Source organism: Littorina saxatilis, linkage group LG8 (assembly GCF_037325665.1).
Source record: "Littorina saxatilis isolate snail1 linkage group LG8, US_GU_Lsax_2.0, whole genome shotgun sequence".
NCBI classification, from domain to species: Eukaryota; Metazoa; Mollusca; class Gastropoda; order Littorinimorpha; family Littorinidae; genus Littorina; species Littorina saxatilis.
Window position 1 is genome coordinate 57,013,335 of NC_090252.1, and position 17,504 is coordinate 57,030,838.

General features: G+C 43.2%; 1 long non-coding RNA gene across 1 annotated transcript; it reads left to right on the plus strand.

Moving 5' to 3' along the window:
• The first annotated feature begins 311 nt into the window (after nt 1-311).
• LOC138973910 (uncharacterized) lies at nt 312-17,204 on the plus strand. Its single transcript, XR_011458214.1, has 4 exons — nt 312-1,355; nt 3,391-3,490; nt 3,908-4,006; nt 14,815-17,204. It is a non-coding gene; the product is annotated as an uncharacterized lncRNA (long non-coding RNA).
• Nucleotides 17,205-17,504: the final 300 nt, after the last annotated feature.

Sequence of the window (17,504 nt, forward strand, 5' to 3'; positions counted from 1 at the left end):
CTGTGTGCGCTTAATCAACTTTACAACTTGTTTTTGGTGTCAGTCACGAACTTAATTACGTCAAAAAAATAGGAACGTTACCAGTCCATATGATACAAAAGCAGGCATTGTGTTATGTGACAGTCAACAAGAACAGTAGAATGATATTACATTGGATCCCAACTAAAATGATCCGTAGATTCAAAGTCTACCAAAGTGTCAATCTTCTTCTGCTGCTTCTTCTTCTTCTTCTTCTTCTTCTTCTTCTTTACGTGTATACCTATTTTGCAGCCAAACTCCTTTTTTGGCTCACGTAAGTGTAGCCTATGCGATCGTAACTTTGTCTGTCTGTGCGTGCGTGCGTGCGTGCGTCTGTGCGTGTGTATGTCTGTGGTAGAAACTTTAACATTTGACTAAACACCGAAATACTCATTTCACCTGGTTATTTTTCAAGCAACATCTTCAAAGTATTGAACCAATGATCAACATTTTGTCGGCATGTGTGTAGTTAAAGTGTGTATCCAAAGAAAACGGGTGGTGGGGTGGTTTATGGGGGTACACGCAGCTGACCGGTTTGTGTCGCGTTTGGTATGTAGACCAGGTTAGTCAAGACCAGGTTAGGTTGGGGTCGCGCCGCTAAGGATTGTGGTATACATGATTCACTGACTGACTCAGCCTGGTCACTGAGTCGACTGGGTTCGGTTTCTAAGCTCCAGATGAAATAGACTAAAGAAGATACCAAAGTGAGATTTCCTACAGTTTGATCTGCACAGCGTTTTTTTCCAATCATCTGCGCGAGGAAGAGCTGTCGAAAGTTCAGTGTCGATCTGGCCGAGTCCCGGTAAGTACGGACAGATCTAGACTAGTGAGTAGTCACAGTGTCTCCCCGGTATTTTATATTTTGTTTTATTTCAGCAGATACGGATGACACAGTGCTAGGTAGTCACCTCTAGTGAAATGAGTAGATCTAAAGTGCCTGTAAGGATTGTATGTCTTTGTTCTTGGTTACATTTATGTGAATTTCAAGAACGGCAGCACTAATCTGTGTCGGTCTGACTAATTACCGCGCGACCGTGGCCGGCCGGATCGCTCCCAACCACAAGCGACCGCGCCCGACTGACCTCAAAAGAAAGCATTTACACGTAATATTTGAGCTGTTAGTATATATCTCCATAATATTTTCTCACGTTGGACCAGTTTTTAAGTCAGAGTAGTGATCAATAAGGGTGTTATAGTGTATTTTGAACTTACAACAACAAAATATCATTACGGCGCGCAGTTAGCTTATGATTAGTCAAACCGTTTTTCTGGAATTGTGGGATAGCTTGGGTTTCATCCATGACCGTAGGCGGGTTCTGTTTCGCTCTTCGATTTTTGTGAGTACACGGTATGTGTTATCATGTCAACCACTTCAAAAGTGTGTGTGTGCCTGGGGGGATTCCCAGTTAAGGTGGAGATCATGTAGTGGAGCTCCTGAAAGCGTTTTCTCTGAAAACAGGAGATACAGAAGGGTGACACGCTTGTAGGAAAATTCGATACTGTTCAGTTCGGCGCCAAGCGCGTGACTGCCGCCGACTAGACTTCCCCTTCCAAAATTGCGGCTCGACAGGAAAATATTGTGACCTGTTATCACAAAAACAGTGCTGATACTATCAGTGATAGACTACGTCGCTGGCGGCCAGCTGCTCAGCAAACCAGGGCCTAGCAGCTGCATTCATTGTAAGCCGTTCGGCGCATTTACGCCGAAATGACATCTCCAATAAGCTAACGCGAAACTCGAATTGGGGAGGGGGTTGTAGACGCAAAATCACAAAACCTCTTCAAATTCCAGGGGTGATGCCCCAGACCCCTGCCTTTGTAGTTTGTAAGCTGAAATCTCTTTTTCCAATGCTAGACCCTGACGGTGAACAGTATAAGGTGGTGTGGGTCAATGATTATGTGGTTGAAATTCCACGTTTTTGCTGTATCGGATAGAAGTTTAGAACTATGCTTTATTTACCTAATACTTAGCTAATTGATGGAGCGAAGCGACGGAGAGCTTTAATTAGCTTTGGTCGGGCGTCAATCCACGCTTCGGATCAATAGTACGTATCAATAAAATCAAGCGTAACATGTATGTTTAGATGATTTTGACTCTATCTTCATCGTGGATTGACGCCCGACCAAAGCGAATTGAAGCTCGACGGTGCGAAGCGGCGGAGGGATTCAATTAGGCTTTGGTGGGCGTCAATCCACGATGAAGACCGAGTCAAAATCATCTAAACTTACATGTGTTACACTTGATTCTATTATTATTGGGTCAATGATTATGTGGTTGAAATTCCACGTTTTTGCCGTATCGGATAGAACTATGCTTTATTTACCTAATACTTAGCTAATTGATGAAGCTCGATGGAGCGAAGCGACGGAGAGCTTTAATTAGCTTTGGTCGGGCGTCAATCCACGCTTCGGATCAATAGTATGTATCAATAAAATCAAGCGTAACATGTATGTTTAGATGATTTTGACTCGATCTTCATCATCGATTGACGCCCGACCAAAGCTAATTGAAGCTCGACGGAGCGAAGCGACGGAGGGATTCAATTAGGCTTGAGCTTCAATTAGCTTTGGTCGGGCGTCAATCCACGATGAAGATCGAGTCAAAATCAAGCGTAACATGTATGTTTAGATGATTTTGACTCGATCTTCATCGTGGATTGACGCCCGACCAAAAGCTAATTGAAGCTCGACGGAGCGAAGCGGCAGAGGGATTCAATTAGGCTTTGGTGGGCGTCAATCCACGATGAAGACCGAGTCCAAATCATCTAAACTTACATGTGTTACACTTGATTCTATTGATTCGAAGTGTCATTTTTTGTGTAAAGAAAGGCCACATTGTCATACTGATTTTTTGCAGAACCCTCGCTTTTAAATAATACATTGTGAGCATGGATGATGTGTGTGTGAGTGAGTGTGTGTGTGACGTGGTTTGAGCGCACGTCTGTGAGTGCGTGTCTGTGAGAGAGAGAGAGAGAGGCGATTTGTTCTTTGCTGGGGGTATGCACTGCCTTGGCAATGCACTTCTACTTAATTATCAAGTTAATAAATTAACTCTTTAGTACATGCATTGGTCAGATAAGACTTTGCTTCCATACTTTTGATACTGCATTTTAAGGTTAGGACGGTTTGTAGTGCTTGGCAATGTGCTTATGCTCTGAAAGTCAAAAACAATTTGCACTAGTTGACTAATCAACTATCATGACTGCAAACTGACTGTTTTTATATTGCTTCACGCGACTTCAGTGCATTACTGCATTGTCAGTTTTTGCTTAACATCAGATAGAGTGCGATTTCAGACAAGACAGTCATCTCCTGCGCTCAGAAAAAACCTGACCAAGTTTAAAGTACAAAATTTTACATTTTCATTTTCAGCGCAGCATCACGCTCTTAGGATTTCTTCCAACTGGACAATCATGAGCCTGACAGTTTGGTCTTGATCTTATTTTTGGATTTTCGCATGAGCAACATCTTTGTGAGTACCCATACTATTACTAATATTCTAACTTTTCATACATCATTAAAAGATTTTTTGAGTCCTGTCCAATTTTTCTTCGATTTTAGAACTTGAAATATTTTTTGTCTCGGTTCTGAAAGTAGTTTCCAGACCTAGTGGTGCTGCCAGATTTGTCTGCAATTTTAGAAATCTCAAATATTTATTGTCTCGGTTCTGAAAGTAGTTTTCAGGCAGGAGTCCCAGCCAATTGTTCTGCAATTTTAGAACTTGAAATATTTTCTGTCTCAGTTCTGAAAGTAATTTCACAGTCAAATCTAACGATAACTAATGATATTGTAAATAATGATAATCATTGTTTTTCTTAAACGTCAATTAGACAAAAGGACAGTCATCTCATGCGCCAAGTTTAAAGTGCAATTACATTTTTATTTTCAGCGCAGCATCACACTCTTTGATTTCTTCCACCTGGACAATCCTCAGCCTGACAGTTTGATCTTCAGCCTATTTTTTGATTTCGTCACGAGCAACATCTTTGTGAGTACCCAACTTTATACTATTACTAATATTCTAAGTTTTCATACAACATAAAAAAAAATTTGTCTAGGTTTTGAAAAAAATTTCCAGGCCTAAGACTATTAAGGAGTCATGATGCCCGATTTGTGTGCAATTTTAGAACTGAAATAATTTTTCGTCTCTGTTCTGGAAGTAATTTCAAGGCCTTAGGGTCCTGCCCGATTATTCTGCGATTTAAGAACTTGAATTATTTTTAGTCTCTGTTCTAAAAGTAGTTTACAGGCCTAGGGGTGCTGCCCGGTTTTTCTGCGATTTTAGAACTTGAAATATTTTCCGTCTCCGTTTTGAAAGTAGTGTCCAGGACTAGGGGTGCTGCCCGATTGTTCTGCGATTTTAGAACTTGAAATATTTTCCGTCTCAGTTTTGGAAGTAGTTTCCAGGCCAAGGCCGGGTGCTGCCCGATTTTTCTGCAATTTTAGAACTTGAAATATTTTCCGTCTCCGTTTTGGAAGTAGTTTCCAGGCCTCGGGGTGCTGCCCGGTTTTTCTGCGATTTTAGAACTTGAAATATTTTCCGTCTCAGTTTTGAAAGTAGTTTCCAGGCCTAGGGTTGCTGCCCGATTTTTCTGCGATTTTAGAACTTGAAATATTTTCCGTCTCCGTTTTGAAAGTAGTTTCCAGGCCTAGAGGTGCTGCCCGGTTTTTCTGCGATTTTAGAACTTGAAATATTTTCCGTCTCCGTTTTGAAAGTAGTTTCCAGGCCTAGGGGTGCTGCCCGATTTTTCTGCGATTATAGAACTTGAAATATTTTCCGTCTCCGTTTTGAAAGTAGTTTCCAGGCCTGGGGGTGCTGCCCGATTTTTCTGCGATTTTAGAACTAAATATTTTCCGTCTCCGTTTTGAAAGTAGTTTCCAGGCCTAGGGGTGCTGCCCGGTTTTTCTGCGATTTTAGAACTTGAAATTTTTCCGTCTCCGTTTTGAAAGTAGTTTCCAGGCGTAGGGGTGCTGCCCGATTTTTCTGCGATTTTAGAACTTGAAATATTTTCCGTCTCCGTTTTGAAAGTAGTTTCCAGGCCTAGGGGTGCTGCCCGATTTTTCTGCGATTTTAGAACTAAATATTTTCTGTCTCCGTTTTGAAAGTAGTTTCCAGGCCTAGGGGTGCTGCCCGATTTTTCTGCGATTTTAGAACTTGAAATATTTTCCGTCTCCGTTTTGAAAGTAGTTTCCAGGCCTAGGGGTGCTGCCCGGTTTTTCTGCGATTTTAGAACTTGAAATATTTTCCGTCTCCGTTTTGAAAGTAGTTTCCAGGCCTAGGGGTGCTGCCCGATTTTTCTGCGATTTTAGAACTTGAAATATTTTCCGTCTCCGTTTTGAAAGTAGTTTCCAGGCCTAGGGGTGCTGCCCGATTTTTCTGCGATTTTAGAACTAAATATTTTCCGTCTCCGTTTTGAAAGTAGTTTCCAGGCCTAGGGGTGCTGCCCGATTTTTCTGCGATTTTAGAACTTGGAATATTTTTCATCTGTTCTGAAGGTCCTGCCGATTTTTCTGCGATTTTAGAACTTGAAATATTTTTCACCCTAGTTCTGACAGTAGTTTTCAGGCCTAGGGGTGCTGCCCGATTTTTCTGCAATTTTGGAACTTGGAAACTTTCAACTTCGAATATTTTTCGTCTGGATGTTCTGATGGTGGTTTCAAGGCCTAGGAGTGCTGCCAGTCATTTTGCACATTGTATATGATCTAATGCGTGTGTGCAAGTTTTGATTCATTTTCTTTTGATCCTGAATTACGTTTTTTGTGCTTGCATAATTAATTCTTTTTTAGTCTTTGAGTCTGAGCTTTGTTGCCAATTTTGATTTGGTGACAATTTCTTATTATTATTATAACTGAATCCACACTTAACAGTCACTGTGTATGTTATTTGCTCCTCAGAATGGACTCAGTTGTGCAGTGTGTAGACTGCCAGAAAATGTTCAGTAGCCGTATTAGGCTATTGAAACATAAATGCTCTAAGTGTACTTCTTGTGGCAGAGTGTTTTCATCATTCCAGCGCCTTCAGTCACACAATTGTTCAGATTCACAGGATATTCAGGTTAAAGCCATTGAGCAACATGGTATCACATTCAACCCTGTACACTGCCAGTGGCAGTTAGACAAATGTCGCGAGTTCACTTTGCCTTTGAAGCTTGCAATGCCTTCATCAGATCATCTGCTTCCGGCTGGAGCACCCAAACATTTTAAAAGGGTTGGGGGAGATGGTAATTGTTTTTTCCGCTGCCTGAGCTTTGCAGTGACTGGGTGTGAAGAGTACCATCTCCAACTTCGAGCTGCAGTCTGCCATTTCATGACACAGTCTGCACACACATATCGAATTGAGCATGTTCTCCTGCAACAACAAGGGCTGACAGCCGCATCCTATCTGACCAGGTCGGGCATGCGGAATTCAGGGACGTGGGCAACAGAAGTGGAGATTTACAGTGCTGCCCTCATGCTCAACACCAGAATCTGTGTTTATCGCAATGTAGTCGGGCAGAGTGCCTGGCACACACTTGATCCAAGACTGATTGCTCCACTGACCCATGTGAGTTCACGGTGCATCTTCATCAACCACCTCAACAATAACCATTATGAAATTGTGACTGACGTCCATCTTCCATCTGATGGACCAGTGCTGTCATGCCAACATCAACAAGTTCATGTACCTGTGCTTGCAGCAGCAGAGTGTGAAGGTGCTGAGAGGCCACTCGTATCTCATACAACCGTGACACTTGTGAACCGCAGAAATACAATGCAGAAACTACGTCAAAACCAAGAGTACAAGCAGAAAGAGTCAGCTGAAAATAGGCAGAGAAAAGGTGAGAGGAGACTTAGTCAGGCATATAGGCACAAGGAAGCACACCTAGGCAAAGCAAGAATTGCAAAGAGAAGATGCAGTGGAGAGTTCAGAGAGCAAGAAGCAGAAAGAAACCGACTTAGAATGGCTAAACAGAGAGCCACTAAAGAATATAGCCAGAAAGAAGCAGGTAGAACCAGACAGAGAATGGCAACAAAGAGAGCCAATAGGGATTACAGTCAGAAAGAAGCAGGTAGAAACAGACAGAAAAAAGCAACAAAGAGAGCCAATAGGGATTACAGTCAGAAAGAAGCAGGTAGAACCAGACAGAGAATGACAACAAAGAGAGCCAATAGGGATTACAGTCAGAAAGAAGCAGGTAGAACCAGACAGAGAATGACAATAAAGAGAGCCAATAAGGATTACAGTCAGAAAGAAGCAGGTAGAACCAGACAGAGAATGACAACAAAGAGAGCCAATAGGGATTACAGTCAGAAAGAAGCAGGTAGAACCAGACAGAGAATGACAACAAAGAGAGCCAATAGGGATTACAGTCAGAAAGAAGCAGGTAGAACCAGACAGAGAATGGCAACAAAGAGAGGTAGTAAAGAATACAGAGAGAAAGAGGCCCTAAAAGACAGGCAAAGGAAAGCAGAACAAAGACAGAATAGAAACTACAGGCGAAAGGAATCGGAGAGTGACAGATTGAGGAAAGTGAAGAGAAGGCGTTGTCCTTCATACAGAGAAGCTTATCAAGCTAAGGTGCGAGCAGCAAGGGACAAACTGACCACAAAAAGCAGGCAAAGGAAAGCAGAACAAAGACAGAATAGAAACTACAGGCGAAAGGAATCGGAGAGTGACAGATTGAGGAAAGTGAAGAGAAGGCGTTGTCCTTCATACAGAGAAGCTTATCAAGCTAAGGTGCGAGCAGCAAGGGACAAACTGACCACAAAAAGCAGTTGCTTGACGGCCGATGACATCAAGAAGGTCTTTCAGTCCAATGTTAGTCACGGACCTTCATTCATATGTACATGCTGTAATGGTCTCTTCTACAAACACTCAGTGAGTGTTGCTCCCTCTGCTGCATCTCTCCAGAACAAGGGTGTTAAGTCTTCCATTATAGAGCAGGTTCTGTTAGGAACAAAAAGCTTCCAAGACACTGAGTGGATATGTTCCACATGTCTTTCCAGTTTGAGGAAATCTGTGCTGCCCAATTTAGCTGTGAGAAATGGTCTTGAATTCCCGGCTATTCCGTCTACACTTGAAGGTCTCACAACCCTGGAGGAACGGTGTATATCACCACGAATTCCCTTCATGCAGATGCGAGAGCTTGGCTGCGACCATCAGTTTGGTATCAGGGGAAATGTAGTGAATGTACCAGTGGATGTGCCAGCTATGGTGACTTCATTACCTAGGCGATTCGAAGAGACAGAGACAATTGCCTTGAAGTTGAAGAGACGCTTGCGCTACAAGTCCTCCTACCACTTTGAAAATGTCAGGCCTGGGAAGATCTTTGCTGCTGCGGAGTGGTTGATTGGGAACAGTGTCCTGTTCAGGGAAGAGGGTATTAAGCTCGATCCTTCTTGGTTCAAACCAGAGTGGGAGGGAGCAGAGTCGGTTGAGTTCAGAATCAACAGTGCAGATGATGACAGTTGTATCCAAGGTGAGAAGACCAACCATGCACACTCATGTGACGGAGGCAAACAACCTGAATGTGATGCTGTGAGTGTGAAGCAATGTTCTAATGTACCGCCACAAGACCCTGAGCACTTGGTAACTGATCAAGCTTCTTCTGGCACAGTGAAAGACAACAACAAACCAGAACAAGACCAAGATGGCAATCTGCAAGAAGAGTATGCAGATTTGTTTCAGGAGTGGCAGGAGGAAAACATACCTGCTAATGACAAAGATAACACCGGGGAAGATGATGAAGACAAAGAATGGGTAGAAACCAGTCAAGAGGCAGAACTGGGAGGTGGATGTCGTGACACCCTTCTGCACCCCAACGACTTTACAACCGATGGCCAGGCAGCACTGAACATAGCACCAGGTGAGGGTAAACATCCACTTGGTCTGTTCATGGATAAAGATTGTGAGGAGAAATCCTTTCCAACCATATTTTGCGGCCAACGACGTGTTGATAACAGTGATCGAATGAAGCCCCTCACCTACAGTAAGATCTGCAAGGCTGAGCTAAGAAGTGCTGACCGGCGTGCTGCCCACTCCATTGCAAACATCTTTTTCAAGTTGAAGAAACTACAGATGTTACAGATTCGAGATTTAGCCACAACAGCACTTCGGAAAGTGAAAGGAGCAAAGACAGGCCATACTGCAGGGCAGTTGAGGAAAGATGGTGCCATTGAAGATCTTCTGCGCCAGGATCAAGGGTATCGTGTCCTCAAAACACTGCGATCCTCTCCCCCGTACTGGCAAGCGAAACAGAAGGATCTCTTTGCTATGATTAGGCAGCTTGGTAGACCAACTTTCTTTGCTACATTTTCTGCTGCTGAAACAAGGTGGATTGATCTTCTCCGTGTCCTCTACCGCATGGAGCACAGTGTAGACCCCACTGATGATGACCTTGAGAACCTGACCTGGCAGGAGAAGTCGCAGCTTATACAAAAAGATCCTGTGACTTGCGCTCGTCACTTTGACTACAGAGTTCAGGTCTTGTTCAGAAAAGTCATCCTGAGTGATCTGCAGCCTCTTGGAAAAGTGACGGACCACTTTTTCAGAGTAGAATTTCAGCAGCGGGGGTCCCCTCACATTCACTGTATGATCTGGGTTGAAGATGCACCAAAGGCTGATACAGACTCTGACGAAGATGTGGTGGCATTTCTTGATAAACACTTGACATGTCAGAGGCATGAAGAGGGTGAGTTGAAGAACGTTTCGAGCCTGCATGAACACAAGCATTCCAAGTCATGCAAGAAAGGTGGAAAACACGTGTGCAGGTTTGGTTTTCCTCTTCCTCCCATGTCAAAAACTATGATGCTCCGTCCACTGACTCAGTCTGAAGCAAAGGATAATTCTGGCATCACAGAAAATTTGAGAACCATCAAAAGAGAACTTAGCCAGTTGAAACTGGGTGAGAACATTTCTTTTGAAGAATTTCTGGCGCGAGTCGGCATTGATGAGAATCAGTACATCCTTGCACTTCGTTCTGACCTTGACAGCACCAAGATCTTTTTGCAACGCGAACCATCAGCGACACGCATGAACAGCAGAAATGATATTCTCGCTCAGGTGTGGATGGCCAACACAGATGTGCAATTTGTCCTGGATGAGTATGCCTGTGGAATGTATATTGTGACGTACATCAGCAAGAGCCAGCGTGGCATGAGCGATCTTCTAAAACACGCTGATGATGAGGCAAAACGTGGCAACCACAGTGTCAAACAAAAAGTCAGACACATTGCGAACAAGTTTTTGAACCACTGCGAAGTGTCTGCCCAGGAAGCTGTCTACCTCCTGATGCAGCTGCCTTTGACCCGATGCACAAGGGATGTGATTTTTGTCAACACATCACCCCCCTGCCAGCGAGTTGGTCTGCTCAAGAATTCCACCATGCTTGAAGCAATGAAAGATGAGGACACAGATGTGACTCTCACAAGCCTGATCGACAGGTACTCTGAAAGACCAAAGGAGTTGGAAAACATCTGTCTTGCAGACTTTGCTACTTCGTACGACGTGAGAAAGGCAGGATCAAGCAGCAGAACAGGTAAGAACACCAAGAAGAAGGAACAGGATTTCCTCCCTGAAGGTGAATATGAGGAGGATGCAACCGACAACATCTGGAACAATGACTCTTCTTCTGGTCACCTGTACAAACTTCCTGATGGCAAAGTCTTGCACCACCGGAGAAAACCAAAAGTTCTGCGCTGTGTTCGCTTTTCTCTGGAGTCTGACTCAGAAAACCACTACAGAGAGAAGCTGATGTTGTACATACCATGGCGAAACGAGGACAAGGATATCATTGGTGGGTGTGGGACATACCATGAGAGATTTGAACAAATGAAAGAAACAGTGTTCGAAGTCAGCAGCAAGTTTGAGACCAATGCTACTGCTGTGGACCAGGCTGTGGAACAGGTGCAGAAGGATGGCATTGATGAGGAAGCATGGGATGGGGTGGCTCCACAAGCACAAGACATGGAGAGCCGCCACGAGAAATACAACACAGAGAGTACCATCAATGCAGCGTTCCAACCAGACTCTGAACAGCACCGACAGTATGACATTGGTCTTGACCTGGGTTGTCATGCTACATCCGACATAACTCACGACCGTATAGTGAACAGGATACCAAATGAAGAATTTGATGCAATGGTAAGATCACTGAATTGCAGTCAGCAAACGTTCTTCTATCACATACTGCACTGGATGAAGACAAAGTGTAGTGGCAGTCTATCTGCATGCGAACCCTTCCACTGTTTTCTCTCTGGAGGTGCAGGTGTGGGGAAGAGTCGCTGTGTCCTGGCCATTTACCATGCCCTTGTCCGTTACCTAAGCAGTCGCCCTGGAGACAATCCAGATTGCCTTCGGGTACTTCTTGCCGCTCCAACAGGCAAGGCTGCCTATAACATCAGAGGTGTGACACTACACACAGCCTTCTGCCTCCCTGCAAACCAGAGTCTCAGTGATTACGTGAAACTTGACGCCAGTCGCTTGAACACACTTCGGTCAACTCTAGCAGAATTGCGATTGGTGATCATTGATGAAATTTCCATGGTTGGTGCCAACATGATGGGTTTTGTCAGTCAGCGTCTGCAACAATTGATGGGTTGCAGCAAGCCGTTTGGTGGTGTAAGTGTCCTTGCTGTTGGTGATCTATTCCAGCTGAGACCAGTCATGGATCGCTGGGTATTTCAGCCAAGTCGTGGACCATACGAAGCACTAGCACCAATTGTCTGGCAGGAGCTGTTCCAGATGTTCGAGTTGACCCAGGTGATGCGGCAGAAAGATGACAGAACCTTTGCTGAAGCTCTAAACAGGATCAGGGAGGGATGCCACACCAAAGAAGATGCAAGCCTCATCAAGTCCCGTGTTGTCAAATCCAGTATCCCGGACAACATGCTTCACCTGTTCACCAGCCGTCGTCTCGTCACTGAGCAAAACACCAAAAGTCTTGCCCTTCTCCAGTCTTCGGAGATTCTGCTGGAAGCCAAGGACAGTGTGATGGGTGACATCAGTGTTGCACTGAAAACCGAGATACTTCACAAAGCTTGTGATATGACAGTGCAACAAACGCAGAGTCTTCCATCACACTTGACTCTCAAAGTGGGCGGTAGATTCATGTTGGTGCACAATGTTGACATCAGCGATGGTCTGACGAATGGAGCTTCTGGCACCTTACGACAGGTTGGACACAAAGGCAGTGAGAAGCCAGAACATGTGTCGGTTGTATGGATAGAATTTGATGAAGAGAGTGTTGGTGAAAAGACCCGCCACCGAAACAAACAACTCTACACACCAGCCATCAGCTCCACATGGACTCCCATCTTTCATGCCGTCAAACAGTTTCGTGTTGGAAAACGAGAAAATGTTGCAGTGCTTCGTAAACAGTTTCCGTTGACAGCTTGCTCTGCAATCACAGTACACAAGTCACAGGGTTCAACTCTTGAACAAGTTGCGGTGTCTTTCCAGGGTATGGCACAACACCATCTAGTGTATGTGGCACTCAGCAGAGCCAAAACTCTGGGCGGCCTCCATCTTCTTGATTTTGACCCAAACAAGATCAGAGTGTCACCTGATGTCAAGACCGAGATGGAACGATTGCGGAAGAAGCCCATTGAGTGGTGTGTGAGCGACCTACAGCAGTTTGCCAGCAATGGATTTCTCATAGGTTTTCACAACAGTCGCTCTCTTCACAAACACATTGGAGATCTCCGCCTTGAAAGAAATCTGTTACGAGCTGAAATGTTATTCATATTTGAAAGCTGGGAACAAGAACAAGATGAACCACAGCACTACAGTGTCCCTGAATTCAAAGTTCTTGAGAGAAACCCTGCCCCAACCAAAACTCACCGTCCACATGCTGGCACAATAGTGTACATCCGTGATGACAGTCTGCTGTCTACCTCCAACACAGCTACAAGCCGAAGTTGCAATCACAGCATAGAAGTTACAGTGCTTGACGCCAGCAGCAGAATTGCAGGGCTGAGTGTAGTGGGAGTGTACTGTCCTCCGGGTGTGAAAACCAGCGCACTGCGTACTGAACTTGAGACCATTCTTCACAGGGTATTAGCAAGTCAACCCTATGTTGTGATGGGAGGAGACTTCAACAGTGATGCCTCTGACAGACTGTCAAAACCACTCGAACAGCTGTGTCAGGAATTCAGTCTGCGTCAGCTCATTACTGAACCCACAACAGACTATGGCTCAGTGTTGGATCTGATCTTCACCAATCTCCCTGAGTCTGCAATACTAGGAGGTGTACTTGAATCCTGGTACTCGGACCACAAACCCTGCTGGGTGTCAATTTCAGTGTAAATGGAATTTTTGAGAGATTGCGAGTTTGCTGTGTTGTTGTCTTTGTATTTGAAATGCACTTAACAATATTCTGTTTGTTGAAGAATTTGATATGCAAGCCATGACAGTGACACAACTAGGTGTGGATGCGTTAATTAGATTCTGTGTCTGGTGTTTTAATTGGCCCTAAATCTGAAGTTATGTACAGAAGCATAAGATTTGTCATGTTTTATTTTAAATTAATGCAATTGAAATAAAGAATCAGTAGCAGAACACTATATGTGTGCTGTAATATATGTGATGCGAGTATGTAGTGTGAGTGTGTGCGTTAAGATTTATTCCTATGCATTACAATTTACTTGTACATGTATTGCATGAGAATTCCAAAGTTAAAAAATCTCATCTTCATGTGTGTGTGTGTGTGTTCAACATATAGTTTCACATATGTGAGACTTGAATTGGCGCTAAATCTGAAGTTATGTACAGGAGCATAAGATTTGTCATGTTTTATTTTAAATTAATGCAATTGAAATAAAGAATCAGTAGCAGAACACATTTGTCGATTTGACTCCTTGTTTTTGCTTTTAATTTAATTTAGTGCTCTATCCTTTTCTGGTTGTAGTTTGTTGTTTATTTATTGATTGAATGGATGTCATAATCAAGTTTTCTCCACAGGTCAGTGCTTGATATCATCTTCAACAGTCTCCCTGAATCTGGAGGATCATCATGTTTACTTGACTTTATGCTTCGTGTCTCCTTTAATGTACACTAACTTTATTAGTGTATTGCAGATGTTTGTGGGGTGTAACAGTAGTAACACACAACATGCCTGGATGAGCTTATAGTTCATTGTGCTTGATGTATTTTCATCATAACACTCAAATTAATGTTCATGTCCTTGCAAGTGACTAACTGTACAGATCCCACAGGACACAAAAGGAGCGTCGAATTAGCTTTGCTGTATGCTGAGTGTGTGATTTGGAAATAAAATATGTTGATACATTTTGCTTCATGTTGTTGCTTCATCAGTGGTCTGTTTAGTAATTGTAATTTTAGGCTAGTGAGTATTATAACTGTCAAATTCGCATTTCACATAAGTTTAAGGTGTTTGCTTTGTTTTTAAAATTGATTAATTGAATATCATAGTCAAGTTGTCTCCAGGTATTGTCAAGTGGTATAATTGTACTATGACAATGAATTTGAACAATAAAGTCATGTCACTTATGTGAGGTAAGTAACTGCCCCCAGAAACTGATACCGTGTTGTGGTGGGGTGGCTTGCGTGCTTCCATAATCCATCAAGCTAAGTCAGCTAATGTGCAGGGTGCCTGGTAGGGTCTCCCATACTGAACAGTCGGTGGTGTCTGACCATCAAACTAAGTCAGTTGGCGCGTTTTGCACATTTTCAGGGTTTCCCATGCTGAACAGTTTGAATGGCTAGAAGCCTGACAAAACTCAGTTTCAAGATTAAAGAAGTAGAACTTGCAAACAATTTTATCAGCTATATATAATCATGTCTGCTATTGGTTACAGATCTGAGGATATGACGACATGGTGGCGAGTGATGACAGCAAGCACAGAGCAGCGGTGGAATAAATTGCAGGACACTAGGACACTCGACCCCCCCACCCACCCCTCATGACCCGCTGCTTCTCAGTGCCAGGCAAGCCTGCGTGGTTCAGAAGTACAACTACAAGTAGCTGGGCATAATCCTGGACTGACAACACAACTGTAGTGGTAACGACAGCAGCTGCTACAGAAATGTCTTCATTTTCTCCTGGAGCTGAGGCTCCATCCTTGTGGACATTGCCATTCTCTGGTTTCCAAACATGTCGGATAGTGTACTCTCAAACAAAATTGGTGACATTTCTGAATCATTTAGAGAGGACTGTGGTATGCTGATTGAAGTGTTGTGCTATCATTGACCCTAACACTGTGCGTGAGGAAACAGTGATGAAATTCAAGGCTATTCGGTGTAATCTTTCATATTCTTCCCTGCATGTGGAGCTGGTAATCCACAGGACAAGTGACACATCAGAGAGACTTCTGGGTGTGAAGGCTTGGATCATGGACAAATCACCCCATGGATAACATGATCTTCTTTCCTTTCTCCACTCCATGTATCATGTTTTAAAATCAATATTTGTATTGTCATTCTGTTGTCAAAAATTAATAGAAGTTTGAATCACTTAAATCAGTTCACCTTATTTTGTAAGTTAAGGTGATACGTCCTTGGGCACTGCCAAGGGGAGGTAATTCTTAACTTAGCGGTTTTTCAGTTGGCAACTCCTCTCAAAATTTATGTATTCAACATTGCCTGTGATCATGATCCAGGGCTAAAGATGGTGTGCAATTTACCAGGCACTGTCTAGGGGAGATAATTCACCAGTTCGCGGTTTGTCAGTTGCCAACGTCCTTCAAAATGTAATCAAAATATTATTTTCAGTGCTGGAAAATCATTCATTATTCTGGTAGACCCAACCCATTCAAATTCAGGTTCAGGCACAGTGATGTTCCCAGACACAGAAAAGAAAAGGTCAGTTAGACCTGGATTCAAAAGTGAGTTGAACCCACCTTGTAAGATCTCCCAAAAATGGGAAAATAATGGTCTTAAGAAGGAGGAAGTCTTAAACTGGGGGTAACTTTACAGAGATTATGAACAGAAAACAGATTATTGAAAGGGAGGGAGTCTTAAAAGGGGTGTTCCACTGTATGTGTACGTGATAGAAGACAGACCGAGGCCTAGGAACTGCACATCACTAAAACACTGCAATGTATCATGTGTGGAAGAGTCTTTAGAAAAAGATCAAATGAGTGTGTTTCTTGTGTAATGATTCCCATATTTGACTTTTTTATGACTTTTCAAGAATGAACCATCATTTTAAAGGCACATTTCTTTTTATAAAAAATGTTTGGCTCACCGTCTCACTTTCAGACGTGGCAAAGCTTTAGTTTTGTAAAAGCGACTTTTGGCTTTAGCAAGCACAAGCAGTCAGCATTTTGAATGTTGGCCTGTGACAAATTCAAGGTATGCTCTTACCAAATACAAGTGAGCCTTGCTAGATTTGACTGAGATTGTGAGATGTTTTCACAAGGAGAAATGTGACTTTAATTGAACACTGGGGTAGTGTAGATTGCACAGTGTCATGGTATTCTGGGATAATACTTACACGGAGTGGTAACTGTACTACTACAAGTCATGGTACAGTATAACTCCCTTTTTAAGACCCCCCAAGACCTTGTTTTCTCAGACTTTCTGTTCATATCCTGTGTAAAATTACCCCCATTTTTTACTTGCTTCATTTTAAGAGGGGTGTCTTAGAAGGGGGGTTCCACTGTATTGGACATTTTGTCTCAGCTTCCTCTTAAAAGGCCACTGCATTGGAACCGCCCCTTTTTTAAGACCACCTGATTTGGACTTCTTTACAATCCCGTGTCATCTCAGAATTTGTTTTCGTATCTTCTGACTTGTTCTGTAAATTAACCCCCATTTTGTGACCCCCCCCCTTCAAATTTTCAAAAGGGGAATCCACTGTTTTTACTTCAAGGTGCTGTTTTCACATGAATGTGTGTGTGTGTGTGTTTGAGCAAATGCTTATGGTTACTGTTACTGTACATTGCATGGTACCTGCAATGTGAGGCCCCTCTGATGAATGGACACTCCCCATGAATCGACAATTTCTGTAGTCCCTTTGATCTTGACAAACATTTACCTGTTGTAAAAGTAAAAGGCCACTTGCAATTTAGGGCTAGTTCAGGTGTCCTTTCATCACAGGTACCTCGTGCTGTATTATCTGTGCCGTTGTGTGATCATGATTGTATGTTTGTTTTGTGTTTCTTTTTGTATGTAAAATATGTTCTTGCCAGTGTTACCGCAGGCCCCACTAGAGTGCTTTTTTTTATTTTTTATTTTCTTTTTTTTGTGGGGGGGGGGGGGAGGGAGGGGAGGGGGGGGGGGGGGGGGGAGGGGGAGTTGATGGGATAGCACAAAAGTTCTTCTGATAAAAACCACACAAATTGACATTGTGCATGAAGTCATTGTGTCTAGCCTGCGTATTTTATAATGTTTCCTGAAGTTGACAGAGGTAATTGAATAAATTCTGAAACTGAAAGTGTGCATATGTGTGCTGTAATATGTGATGCGAGTATGTAGTGTGAGTGTGTGCGTTAAAATTTATTCCTATGCATTACAATTTACTTGTACTTGTATTGCATGAGAATTC